Raw genomic sequence first — 14609 nt, 5'->3', positions numbered from 1 at the left:
AAGGGAAAAAACCTCTACGAACTCACCTTTCCAAATCTTGTCCTTTAACTCTGCCTTTAGGTGACAGCCTAAGGGGCCCGCGAAAAAAACGTGCACGTTTTGCCGCGCCGCGTCAGTAATCTCGCCGCCTAAATCCGATCTTTGACCCGTCCCTTCTACCGACCCAGACGTAGCCATCCCGGAGTCACCACTCACCGCCCCGCTTGCCTGTCCCGCGGACCCGAGACCCACCTCCGGAACCGATACCCTGGAAAATTGCGGTGAAGCAACCTCCCCACTGGCGCATGAGTCTAAAAACGATTTTAGGCAGGTTAACAGTGATTCTGAGTGTGGTGTACCAGAGGACTCACCGCCAGAGCCCCCGGCCGCGGATGGCCGCGGGGTCGCTTTCCTTCCATCCGCCGCGTACGGCTCCGGAGTATCCAAGAGACGCCGACTCCTGTCCGCCTCGTCCCGCCTCGGGACCGTTGGTGTAACGCTCCGCGACCTGTAAGGAGAAGAACACCTGGGTAGTCTGTTCGTGCGTCCCCCTACCCGCCCTTCCTCCTTACGCTCCCCGCCGTCCTCCCTACGCCTGTCTCGCCTAGTAGCCTGGCCCTCTTGGCAGTAAGCGTTACTCTGCCGTCCTTGGGAGCTCCCGTCGGAGGACCCAGAAGCGCTGCGCCATTCCCTCCTCCTCCTGGCCCTGAAGACTGACCTCCGCCTACTGCACCTATCAGCAGACGGGCTCCTCTCCCTGTCGCCCCATGCCCTGTCCTGCCTGGCACTATCCCCGCGCCGTTCCCTGTTGACTACAGGCCTGGGGTTGTCTCTAAAGCCTTGCCGTCCCTGGGAGCAACATTTGTGGCCCTCCCGTCCACTCCTAACCCCGCTTTCTGAATATACATCAGACCATCGTGACAGATCCCCACTGTCCGCCTCCCTGTCCGCAGGGGAGTCGCTGCGTTGTCCCTGGCATCCAGAATCCCCCTCTGCTGCCGCCCTGGCCTGCTCCTGCTGTCCCAGCTGGGTGACCCGTCCGACCGTCCCCACGCTGCCCTGCCTGGCCCTAGCTATGGCCGTTCCACCAGGGGCCCCCTCAGCCACCAGAGGGGCCGCCAGCCCGCCATCCACAGTCCCCTGCATGTCCCCTTGCCGCCCGGTTGTTACACCGGCGGCAGACTCACCGGGACGTCCCTGGGCTCTATCCTCTCCTCCGCAGTCCTCTGTGCTCCCGGCCACCCTGGAAGCCGCCGCCAATTTTGCCGCCCTGCCGCTCGCCATCCGGCGAGCAGCGCTCCTCGTGGTAGGCCGTAAGGCAATCCCTGGCCTGACCGCCGTCCTTGCCCGACCGGCACCGCGTCGTGCAGACGGTGCCGGCGGAGTTTTCACTGTCTCCGTCCGGCCTGTATCCACAGCCGTGGTTCCGCCTACCTCCACGGACGGACTCCGTCGCCGACGTGTCGCGGGCATCACGCCCGGACTCAGCCGCTGGGGCGGTCTCGCCCTCCGCACCGGACGCCGCTCCACTGCCGCAGGGAGGTTATCACTGGTCCCAGGAGCCCCCAGTTGCTGCTGAAGCCAGGCCATCCCCTTGTCTCGCACGGCTGCTCTCACTCCGTCCAGGATCTCTTCAAGCGAAGCCATCTGTAAAAGAAAAGAAAACGAAACCACACAGACCTGCCAAAACAATTAACAGGTAAGTGCAGATTCTGATTAAAATGGCCACTTGCTAAAATGGCCGCTTAATATACTTGCACTTTCCCCACCCCTTATTACAACCCCTTACTAATTACCCACTAAATCTTTAGCTCCACCTGCCTACTCCTTGGCTCTGTCAAGGCCCATTCCCCTGACTGCGCTGATCCATGGGCTTCATAGTCACTGCTATAGAGGTATGAAGTATTGGCCCACCCTGTTCTTCCAAATATTACACTACAGGGATCCAAAATGCACAATAGGAGATGTTATCCATAAATGTATAATTTATATCAGCGTTGTACTGTGCAGTATTCTTTGTCTTATGTATAACCTTTCCAAGTACTCTCTCACCACATATATGGGTCATGTTTCTGAGTTCATTTGCAAAAGTACACATATGCACACATCTATGTGTATATTAAATCTTACTGATGTTTCTAGTGTTTTTCAGTTAAGATGTTTAAATGAATTATACTGCTCATGAGCTGAAATTCACAATATTAGTTTAATCAGTATTCATTTTAGCGTTGAGTTTGGCGTATTGATTTCTCTTGGCTGCTATTACTGGCTGGGACCCAATTGTCTCCCTGGTGTCAGTAATTCTAATTATTACTGAGCAGTAATTGGCATTATATAAACCTTTATCATGCATATATCTCTACAAGACTATACTGATCTAAGACCTCAGTAGACACAGTGGAACAATATCCATAAAATGCTTTAATCAACTCAACCAGGCAATGGGACACGTTGATTTCAGAAATGCAGATATGGAAACTGTATATCCTTGACCTCTTGAATAAAAGACAGAATCAATGAAAACAGTTCCAACATTCAAGTTCTCCTATGGGAGTAGATACAACATTTCTACATTTTATTATGGTATAAAATGCTTCTCAACCCACTTATTTCATTTTATTTTTATACACTCTCTTTTACACTTTACCATAATGATCAAGTAATTAGTATTTCTTTCCATGACATCTAGGTTTACATATCAAATAAGGTTGCGTGAGATGAATCAGGCATTCACTTGGAATATCAGCTTATCAGGCCTGTTGGTGGGTTCCATGAACTCCTAGGGGAGAGAAGACCTTTTAGGATAACACAACAAACTTTGTATTATTTTTTTTTTTAATTCTTTATTTTTTCGTGCATGGGTAATACATATTACAGGAATTCTTGCAATGCCACGTTTCAGTAGACATAGAGAGATAATTGTTTGGCATGGATAACTTTGCACATTTTTTTTAAGTGAAAGAAAATAACAACTGAAAGGATAACTTTGCACATTTTCTTTTAACTGAAAGGAGAGAAAAAACAAGTCTACTCACTGAGCAGAAACTAGGCTTGTAAGTAGTGAGGCAAAAGTAGACATGTGGATATCGCCTAATGGAGGCCACTGGATCCAAACTCATCAACACCATTGTAATAGACAGGCTTATTATGCATAAATAAATGATAGAAGGATAAGCAGGCTAATTCTATATGTGTAAACTATAAGTAGATGCACCACCCCAATTAGCTTCAGGGCCAACAATGAGCAGACAGATTATTATAGCAAGATAACAGCTATCATCTGGGTATACTAGAACTAAACATGGGTGGTCAGCAGGAGCAATCAATAGGCTGTGTGCAAACAAGTAATAAGAGTCTCAGCCTTGCGGTCAGCTGATTCCCATTATGGGGAGGATGCTATCCCAGGCAAAATCGCCATTCTGCAGGCCCAGTGCCATTAGTGTCAGTCGTGGTTCTCTAACATGAAGGTGCTGCCCTCTCCATCCTGCTTCTCATCTCACACTCCCCCTTTTCGTGATAAGAGTATGCAGTGCTGATTTCGGTCTGCATCCCACCTGCCTCAAGGTGTGCCAAAAGTGCCTCTGCTGCCTCCGTCGTGCTAGTCGACGTTGGGTGCTTCTGAGAGGTTGTGAAGGTGGTCGCATCCTCCCATTAGGTGAGTGGGCTGTGGTTGCCCTCTGTTGCAGGCCTGACCAGAATTGTGCACATACTTGGTCATAGCGGGCATAGATGTTTCCCTCCAGCTCGTGAGTGCATCTTCCACTGACCCCTGCATGGGCACGAGATCTATCAGCATCTTGAGGCTGAGTGCTCAGCGCACCGCTGTATGAGTATATTTAGTCAGAGCGCAGGTGAGTATCGCCTGGTAGAGGTGGGGACCGGGATGAGCCCCGTCGGTCCAGAGGGAGGGAAACGAGATCTCCAGGTGATCCTGCAATAGAGTGTTTTTGCCTCGAGTGGGAGAGCGGTCGCCTCACCTGTCCATTAGGTCCACTGGGCCCGCTGGAACCTCTGATAGGTGCAATTATTAGATGGCTCCTTGCACAATAAGACTCCAAGTGTAGAGTTTGTAGTGTTTTGACAAGCTGGACATCTGTTATTCTTTATAGTTTGAGCAACAAGCTTGGAGCTCACACTATGTGTGTCCAGCCGCCATTAAGCTCAGGCCCCCCCCCCCCCCCAACTTTGTATTTTTTTGTAGATTAACCCCTCAAGGACCGGCCTGTTTTTGCGATGTTTGTACGTTAAGGACCAGAGCAGTTTTAACACTTTTGTGGTGTTTGTGTTTAGCTGAAATTTTCCGCTCTCTCGTTTACGGTTCCCATACAAGTTATATATTGTTTTTTTCAGGACAAAAGGGGCTTTCTTTACATACCATTATTTGTATTATGTCATATATTGTATTTAAGAAAAATAATAAAATATGGTGAAAAATTAAAAAAAAAACATGTTTTTGGACTTTTACTTGAAAAATCTTTTACTTATCTACAAAAGCTAATGAAAAAAACTGCTAAATAGATTAAAAATGTTGTCCCGAGTTTAAAAACACCCAGTGTTTACATGCTTTATTGCTTTTTTTTTGCAAGTTATAGGCCTATAAATACAAGTAGGAAATTGCTGTTTCAATATATATATATTTTAAATGTATCAATAGTGACCTTGTAACACCGTTATCTGTCATAAATCCCCGAAACACACCTAACATGTACATATTTTTTTAAAGTAGACAACCCAGGGTATTCAAAATTGGGTATGTCCAGTTTTTTTTAGTAGCCACCTAGTCACAAACACTGGCCAAAGTTAGCATTTATGTTTGTTTGTGTGTTAAAAATGCAAGAAACGCTAACTTTGGCCGGTGTTTGTGACTAAGTGGCTACTAAAAAAGGCTGAACTTACCCCATTTGCAATACCTTGGGTTGTCTTCTTTTGCAAATGGTATGCCATCATGGGGCTAATTCTCATTCCTTGGCTACCATACGCTCTCAAAGGCAACCTAACCAATCCGACAAATTTCAATAAAAAAAAAAAAGTTAAATCAAGCCTTATATTTGACCCTGTAACTTTCACAAACACTATAAAACCTCTACATGTGGGGTACTGTTATACTCAGGAGACTTCGCTGAACACAAATATTAGTGTATCAGAACAGTAAAATGTATCACAGCAATAATATCCTCAGTGAAAGTGCTGTTTGTGTGTGAATAATGCAAAAAACGTCAGTTTCACTGACAATATCATCGCTGTGATATGTTTTACTGTTTTGAAACACTAATATTTGTGTTCAGCGAAGTCTCCCAAGTAAAACAGTACCCCCATGTACAGGTTTTAGGGTGTCATAGAAAGTTACAGGGTTAAACACAGTGCTAGCAAATTAAATTATCTGGACTTTCGGCCTGGGTTGGCAGGCAGGTCCCTCAAATTGCAATCATTAAAATTACTTAATTAGGTAAAAATATTACATAAATACACATGTAGAATTTTAATATATATATACATATTTATATATTTGACGTCTACGTGTATATTTATGAAATTATTTATGTAATTATGTATATGGACATATGTATATTTCGTATTGTTTTTATTTATTTATTTATACATAGATATATATATCATTACATTCTAAGTGTATTTTGATATAAATATATATATATATATATATATATATATATATATATATCAAAATACTGTTAGAATAAAATTGCATATATAGATATTTTTTTATAATTATTACAAATTATTTTTATTTTTTGTTATTTCTTTTTATTAACATATTATTTGTATTTTATAATAATATATATATACCATATATATAGCAATTATATATATTTTATATATTCGTGTGTAATTTAAATATAAGTGTATTTTTATATTAATATACGTATATATAAATATAAAAATACACTTAATATGACATTATATATATGATACATATACATATATTATATATAGATATAATACATGTATATATATATCATATATATATATATATACACATATCATTATTTTTTTTTACACTGATTTTACACTGTTTTTTTTTTTACTTTATTTTTTTGATTTTTCACTTGCAGGGAGACTGCCTGTCAGCACAGACAGTCCCCCTGCAGGCAGATACACAGACACCTATTGCGGTCATGTGATCGAGTGATCACATGGCCGTGGGGTCCTGATCTGCCGAGGGGGGACTGCCCGGGCAGACAGGCAACCCCCCTGGACCGGGTGGAGCACTGATCGCCGCCGTGGGACCGACGGCGATCAGGTAAGTAGCCCCAGACCGTTATGACGGTTCAGGACCGTCAGCGGTCCAAACGCACGTTTTACCGCTGACGGTCCTGAACCGTCAGCGGTCTTGAAGGGGTTAAGAGGTATAAAAGCAGATGAAGAGACAATAGAAGGTGAAACGAATGAGACACTGTACACAGGAGAGTGAACGGAATTTGATGGCGCTATATAAATAACATAATAATAATAATAATACAATAAGACACATGCTAAAAGACACAGGGGCATATTAAAAAATAACTTGGGTCACACTTATAGACAATGGTCACGCACAGAAACAAATTGGTCACACCATAAACTCCAGCAAGCAATGAAAGACAATAGGGACACTGATAGAGGGAGTATGGTCACTGATCAAGGTGATTGGGGACAGTTCTAAAGGCAGTGAAGACATTGATACAGGAAGAGACAAGGGAAACAGAGATGTGGAGGAAATAAGAAAAACTAAATCAAGAGAAAAGGCACAATGCAAATAACTAATTATTACTAGTACTACCGTAATTAAATATAGTTTTTTTAAGCAAATGATTTTGTATACATTTAGTCAAAGAACAGTGACATGTGAGTTGACTCCAGTCTTGCAAAATACATACAAAATATCAAGCTGGGGAAAAAAGTGCAATTGAGTTGTACTGGAGATTCTTCCCACAAGTGGCTTTACTTTTGCAAAATTGTTTTTAATTTTCCCATCACTCTGTGTTACCAGGATATTCCTTCATGTTTTTTTTTTTGGAGTGTTTATATTTTTGAGTGATGAGATACTGAGCTGTCTTATTTTATCAGTACATCAACTGAAAAATCCACACTACTGCTAAAATCATAAATACAAAAAGACTTTTAGACTGCCAACGTTTTAGAACAACACAGGTTCCGAGTGCATGGAAAGTGCTTCTATATGAAATTGCTTTAAACTCAAGATTCCAGTGAAACAAGCAATTAGATATTACGGTGATCCCAGATATATAAATATCCTCATTATGCACATCTTTTTGTGTAAATAGTATACGTTAATGAGTAGTGTTACATAAGGAAAGTAAAGGAAACCGAGTGAGCCTTGTAGGTCCAATTAGTCAACTAAGTTGAATGGTCTCGCAGAACTCAAATAAGCAAAATAAAAAATACAGAATGTTGAGCTCATACAGATCACGTATTTGTCCCACAGATCACATTATTGAATCAACCATCTCATTCTGCACATCCAATGAAAATGCCAGAGTTTCTTGAGTGCAACCTGAAAAATGAGTGTTAACAATCTGAGCACATGTTCCTCCCTAGAATGTAAATAATGTAAATATTTTAATGTTCTTTCCATCCTTTGTAAGCAATTATATTGCATTCATGTTACTGTGTGATATATCAAATTTTGCATAGTTGGCAGTCACGTCTACCCTCATACATAGTCCCCTATGTCCCAGAAAAAAAATCAACCATTTCCCACCCAATATCACCACCCAATAGCCCCATCCCATTGCTTTACACACCCTCCAAAAAATAATAAACAAGTAGAGTTTCAGGTTTTTCGAGATTTCTGATGATTATGGGAAGACAGCCACACACATCATAAAACCAAATGTGAAATATCATAAAATCTGAACACGTTAATGCTGCTTCAGTAACAGCTTTACAATGGCATAGACACATAATAATTGCTCTTTGGACTCTATTGTGTGTCATCAGGCTAATCCAACTCTATAAATTTTGCCGTTTTATGTTTAGCCACTGTCACGTACCAAACCGAATAAATTACAAAAACAACCTTTGGGAAACATGCAGAGAAAGGTTATTAGTGATAAAGTGGAAACCAAAGGAAAGAATATAAAATAATATATATCCCATCAATCATTTTGGTGCTCTTAAGTAGAGTTAATGAGGGCGATGCACACACACAGGCTGCATTTATGTCATGTGTTTTATTTGTTTTCATATAACCTGCAATAATAATAGTGGAGATACGTGGTAGAGACTAGATGTGGCATATTTTCCTAGACACTGTTGGGCGGTACATAAAAACTCTTCTTTTATAGTGCATAAACCACATGTGATGTAGGGGAATTCATTGATATAAACATTGCGTAGTTCGAAAAAAACCTCCTAGATTTGTTGAAGAAATGATATGCATGCAGGATAGTGTGGCACAACCTATTAGGACACATAGAAGGGGTACGTACCCTCAAACCCTTGTAATAAAAAAAGCAAGATACAGGAAGCATCACTTTTCAATTTATCTGTTTACCGAACGCTCACAGATACGACCAGCTCTCTAGTGCGGGTAAACCCCCTGAATCTTAATCTAATTCCACCGAACATTAATTTGAGTGATTCCCTATGCTAGTGAGCTGGTCTGTGTTCAAGGGATTCCCTGGGCATAGACCTGCTCTCTAGCGATACTTGGTTCTGAGACATCCCCACTTACCAACCAATTCGGTCGTAGGAACAGAACTCGGTCGGTAAGTGAGGAGTGTGTGTATAACAAATACAGGTTGCACCTAATGCGGTTTATTAACTAGGAAAATTATGAAAAAAGGGTAAATATTTTAAAATAAATGGAATAATACAATGGTGGTGTCTGATGTGAGTAATGAGTACACCTTTTATTTAAATGATTTTAATCTCTGGGGGAGACTAATTCATCAGAAAAGGCATGTCCATCATTGGAAACTGATGTAATTATTTGTGTGTTGGAGTATTGTAGAAACAACTATTAAAAAGTATAGGTGTTATATATTTGCACTTGTCTTGTATCTTGTACATATTTTTAATAACTCACTGCATTAGACAGCGCTATTGTGTTTTTTTCTTCTGTTTTTTATATTCATGCTTATACTGCTAAAGAGGCTGTGATATTTACACATCCATCAGTGGGGACTGTACCATTGCACACTGTCCAGAGCTAGTTGGAAGCTCTATCACATGTGAGTGGATATTCATATTTTTTTGTTGTGTGTCTCCCATATACCACAAACATACTGCACCATTGGTTTTGCTCTGTACATATGCCAATGGCTTTCCCAACTATGAAGTAAGACCACATTAGGCTCAACCTGTATTTGTTATATTTTGGTGTCAATAATTTGAGTCTGTTGATAAAGCCAAATTTGATGAGCACATTAAATAAGACGTTTTTATATTTCTATTTGGACACATGATATTAATGCTTATATTTATCTGGTATGTACAAAGAGTACATAGGGCGATGTTCGGACGCCCCTATTTTAGATCAAGTATTTCCTCAGTAGTATGTTTTTGAAAATAGTGGAGACCTTTGTGTGCATTGGCACTTAGAGTGATTTAACTGTAGCTACTTCCAAGTCAGCTGTGCACCTCACCAACAGCTCACCGAGGCTCAGACTATCAAACTGACAGTCTTTCGTTGTGGTTTTCCCTACATTTCAGAGTTGATAAATCTGTGTTCAAAATCGCTTAAAAAGGGACATTGTTATTTATTTTTTCATTTTCTATATTAGGAACAGCAGTGGGAAAAGTATGCAAATGGGCATTTTTAGATGAACCTCCTAAAATCTGCAGATACTTTCCAGATGAGTTTACATTAGGCAATCAGAGGAATGCATATGTTTATTTATGGATGAAAGTCAAGTGTAAAGGAAGCGAACAAATTATACGTTTTTATTATTTATTTTAAATATAGATTTTAGCATTATGTTACTTTATATGATATCCTTTTTTTTAAAGGAAAGTATTAAGAACGCGTAAAAGCAAAAGCATGTAAGACATTCTAGATGTTCAGCACTATTTAAATATTTTGTGTATGTATTTCTATATATGTAAATAGATAGATAGATAGAGTAATAATTTTGTTTTAGAAGATTTCATAAATTCATAAAAAATATTTAATGAAAAGATATAACAGCAAAATCCAATTGAAACCATCAAAAAATGCTAATGATTAATTACACAATTGAAAAAGTAATGTAAAGGCCTCTCCTGTATGGCTAGATTAACTATACTTACCAATCTTCCCTGTCCACTTCCACTCCGAAAGCAGCTGCACAGGGCACCTTGCAAGGGAAGAGTGCACCTGTCAAAAGGGTGGGTCCGCTGGCCAAAGCAGTTCCCTTCCGCATTTTGAAATCTGAAAGCAGACTTCAAAATGCATGGTAGGCCCCCTTGACCTATTTTTGCTGGGACAGTACCCCATAATGTGGGACTGTCCTGGAAAATGTGAAACTGTTGGCACCTATGGATTAACTTAAAGTTGAACTGTCACATGATGTCTTTTTGAACACTCAAATGTTAAAAGCATAAAAGTCATTGTTTGTGCTATTCATCTTTAAAAGTCTTAAAAGTCTTCTAACTTTTTATGTTTTTTTACTTTACATGCCTAGATATACACGCTGTACACATGCTCTCGTACGACATATCTTAAGTATAGTCATAACTTGTGACTGTACTGGCAAAAACAGGACAGTTGGCAATTTTCCACAAAATCATGGTTACAGTAACCTGTCGAAAACAGCAACTTTGTCCAGCTGGAGCCTTGTTGAATGAACACCTTAAAACCCCCAAAGCATAGGACCCTCATCATTCTGTAGTACTGCTACTGATTGAATTGTGTGGCAATGGGCACAATCTCCTCTCTGCAACACACTATTCTCTGTCAACTGGCTGTGTGCATATTTATTTGGTATTCGGTCTGTTTGTTTTCTTTATAAAATGCTGCATACTTCAATGAGACAATATGCTATTATTACGTTATTGTGCTTCTCATAGATCAGCGGTTACATCCTGGAAACATTAGACGGTCTTACAGTACTAAATTCCACCCAACTGAAATGTGGTTGTAATATTCACACAGAATGGATTGTTAGGCAGCATATGCTTAGGGAGAGAAGGGGCCTATCAGCCATGTTTGCCGTTGTAGCAAGCCACAAACAAAAGAATATGGAAGGCAGTTCCAGACCACACGAAAGGGGAATACGTCCATTTCAGCATGAGGAGCTGCTTTCCTGGCCAAGTGCAAAAATTTACAACAAGAAACATATTAAAAAAATAAAAGCTGGTTTTATCGCCAAAAGCGTAATGACCTTCTGTTGTTGTGTAATTCTACGGTACAGGAAACAGAGGTAGTTTTAAGACATGAATCAGGAAGCCGTTTTAAAGTCGGGGTACAAATTAGTCTTCTATTCAAGTTCCAGTTGTCTTGGAGGCTTTTGAGCATTTGAATGCTTCATAACTTTCTGTAGTTTGGTCTTCATAGTAATTTTGACCACTTTCATGATAGTAGAGAAACATGAGATGGTGGCTTGCTCCATGTTTCCTTATTTATATCCCCGTTAAAGGAACACTCCAAGCACAGTAACCACTATTATTTGCCATAGTTGTCATGGTGCAAGGAGTGTGCTTGCGCACCGCTCACTGGGGATGTGGTGCAAAAAACTTCCTGTTCCTCAGCATCAAAACCTGTGTAACTGGAGCCATCTTTTTTTACAAAATCACTTTACAAAATATATCGTTCACTTCGCCCCAGAACAAGAAATTACCATGTGCAAATATGCTTTAAGTGTCATTAAAAAAAAAATATTAAAGCATTTTCCTAAACCATTGTAAATTAAGTTTTTTTTTACTTTTAATTCATGAGTTTTTTTTGTTTTTTTTAAATAAACACAACCATCTGCACTGTAGGCTAGGTGACATAGCAGGTTGGTTAAATTACTTTGTTAATGCACAAAGGGTGGCGTCGCAAGCCATCTCCCTTTATTGAGGTAAAAAAAAACACATATATAAAATATAGGACAAATAATTAATGTCCCTTATTTAGCTGTCATCGCTCTTCTCAGTGTTTATGGACTGGCACCCCTTCAAACATTCAGTGCAGATAGTGTTTGTATATTTACGATGAGTTAGGATGGAACAGCTTGGCCAGCTGTCAGAAAATAATTAACTAATTTATGCAACATAACTCTGCCAACCCGAAAGGCAGAACTGACGATTTATAGCGTAGATATGGTGAGTGGGGAAATGTAACCACAGAGAGAAACATAGTGGAGACCTTCTGGCTGGGCTGTAACATGTTGGTCTGGCACGTTCACCCTTTCAGTAATATTTACTGTAGGATATTTGACTTCAGTACATGGAGAAAGCCACAGAAGTGTCTAATAACCAATGTAACAACCTCAAGCCAAAATCAAGACTATCAGGTTTACTAAACTATCAGCAATTGACAAGGGAATTGCAAATGGTAGCCAAATAGCCAAAACTGGAAGCAAAACCCAAATCCATGTATACAGTTTAATTATTTTGGCCGAAATTGCCTGGTCATTTTCTGACAATTAACGACGAATTTTGAATGTTGCATAAAATATGGATAACTAGAGTCATCCAAATTAATCTATATTTTTGCAACATGTTTTATAAGCCTCATGCAATATGTAACGGTAATCAATAAAACAGTCGATATGATTAAATGGTACCTTACATGGGTTGTTATACTTTCTATAATTGGAATCCTGAGTTCATCTATACATAGTGATAGCCAAATCAAATGTAAAGATTTGTGTCAAAAGCAATGCTCCCTCCCACCTGGCAAACAGACTGTTAGCATATCAGCATCATCGGAGGCAGTGCCATGCATGGGGAAGACATTATAGAAACTTCCCATAGAGAGGCAGGATAGAAAAGATGATTCATGCCTACGAAGGTGGGCTAATGCGGCAATTGAAAAGTTAGGGAGGAGGTTAGTTTCCTGAAAGCTGAATGATGCTCAATTGAAGGATATTGTTGTTAAGTACACAGCAAAAGTATAGAGTTTAAGTAAATTTTAAAACCATGAAAAGGATAGGGGAAACCGCCCAACAGTATATGTACAGAAAAATATATACGTACACAGGTCTTTAGGGTTGTATACACAATTGACCTCAAAGACAAAAGATTTCCACTCACATTTTATTGAGCTAACTCAGAGCTCTGCTGTATTGAGCATAGGCAGAACAAACCCCGTCTAAGGATATAGGATGATATGGACGTCAGAGGTGCCTCAAAAAAAGTGCAGCATGCAGGAAATATATGGAAGTGAATACTCCAATGGTGAAGTAAGTACTGTTGACTATTCAGATGAAATAATAAAGTAATGTACCGTATATACTTGAGTATAAGCCGACCCGAATATAAGCCGAGGCCCCTAATTTTACCCCCAAAAACTGGGAAAACTTATTGACTTGAGTATAAGACTAGGGTGGGAAATGCAGCAGCTACTGGTAAATTTCTAAATAAAATTAGATCCTAAAAAAATTATATTAATTGAATATTTATTTACAGTGTGTATATAATGAATGCAGTGTGTGTGTATATGAATGCAGTGTGTGTATGAGTGCAGTGTGTGTGTATGAGTGCAGTGTGTGTGTATGAATGCAGTGTGTGTGTATGAGTGCAGTGTGTGTGAGTGCAGTGTGTATGAGTGCAGTGTGTATGACTGCAGTGTGTGTGTGTGTGAGTGCAGTGTGTATGTATGAATGCGGTGTGTATGTATGAGTGCAGTGTGTGTGTATGACTGCAGTGTGTGTATGACTGCAGTGTGTGTATGACTGCAGTGTGTGTGTATGAGTGCAGTGTGTGTATGAGTACAGTGTGTATGAGTGCAGTGTGTATGTATGAATGCAGTGTGTGTGTATGAGTGCAGTGTGTATGAGTGCAGTGTGTATGAGTGAGTGCAGTGTGTGTATGAGTGCAGTGTGTGTATGAGTGCAGTGTGTATGTATGAATGCAGTGTGTGTGTATGAGTGCAGTGTGTGTATGAGTGCAGTGTGTATGAGTGCAGTGTGTGTATGAGTGCAGTGTGTGTATGAGTGCAGTGTGTGTGTATGAATGCAGTGTGTATGAATGCAGTGTGTGTATGAGTGCAGTGTGTGATGCAGAGTGTGATGCAGAGCCTTGGTGGGGGGTGGGCATCTTTAATATTTTTTTTATTATTATTATTTTACTTTTTTTGTTGTTATATTATTATTTATTTATTTTATTATTATGTTATTATTATTACTAATTTATTTTTTTTCGTATAAGACTAGGGTGGGAAATGCAGCAGCTACTGGTAAATTTCTAAATAAAATTAGATCCTAAAAAAATTATATTAATTTAATATGTATTTACAGTGTGTGTATATAATGAATGCAGTTTGTGTGTATATGAATGCATTGTGTGTGTATATGAGTGCAGTGTGTATATGAGTGCAGTGTGTGTGTATGAGTCTAGTGTGTGTGTATGAATGCAGTGTGTGTGTATGAGTGCTGTGTGTGTGAGTGCAGTGTGTATGAGTGCAGTGTGTATGCCTGCAGTGTGTGTGTATGAGTGCAGTGTGTATGTATGAATGCAGTGTGTATGTATGAGTGCAGTGTGTG

Source organism: Pelobates fuscus, chromosome 8 (genome assembly GCF_036172605.1).
Source record: "Pelobates fuscus isolate aPelFus1 chromosome 8, aPelFus1.pri, whole genome shotgun sequence".
NCBI lineage: Eukaryota > Metazoa > Chordata > Amphibia > Anura > Pelobatidae > Pelobates > Pelobates fuscus.
The sequence above is the reverse complement of the archived record's forward strand: the minus strand, read 5'-3'. Positions refer to the sequence as shown.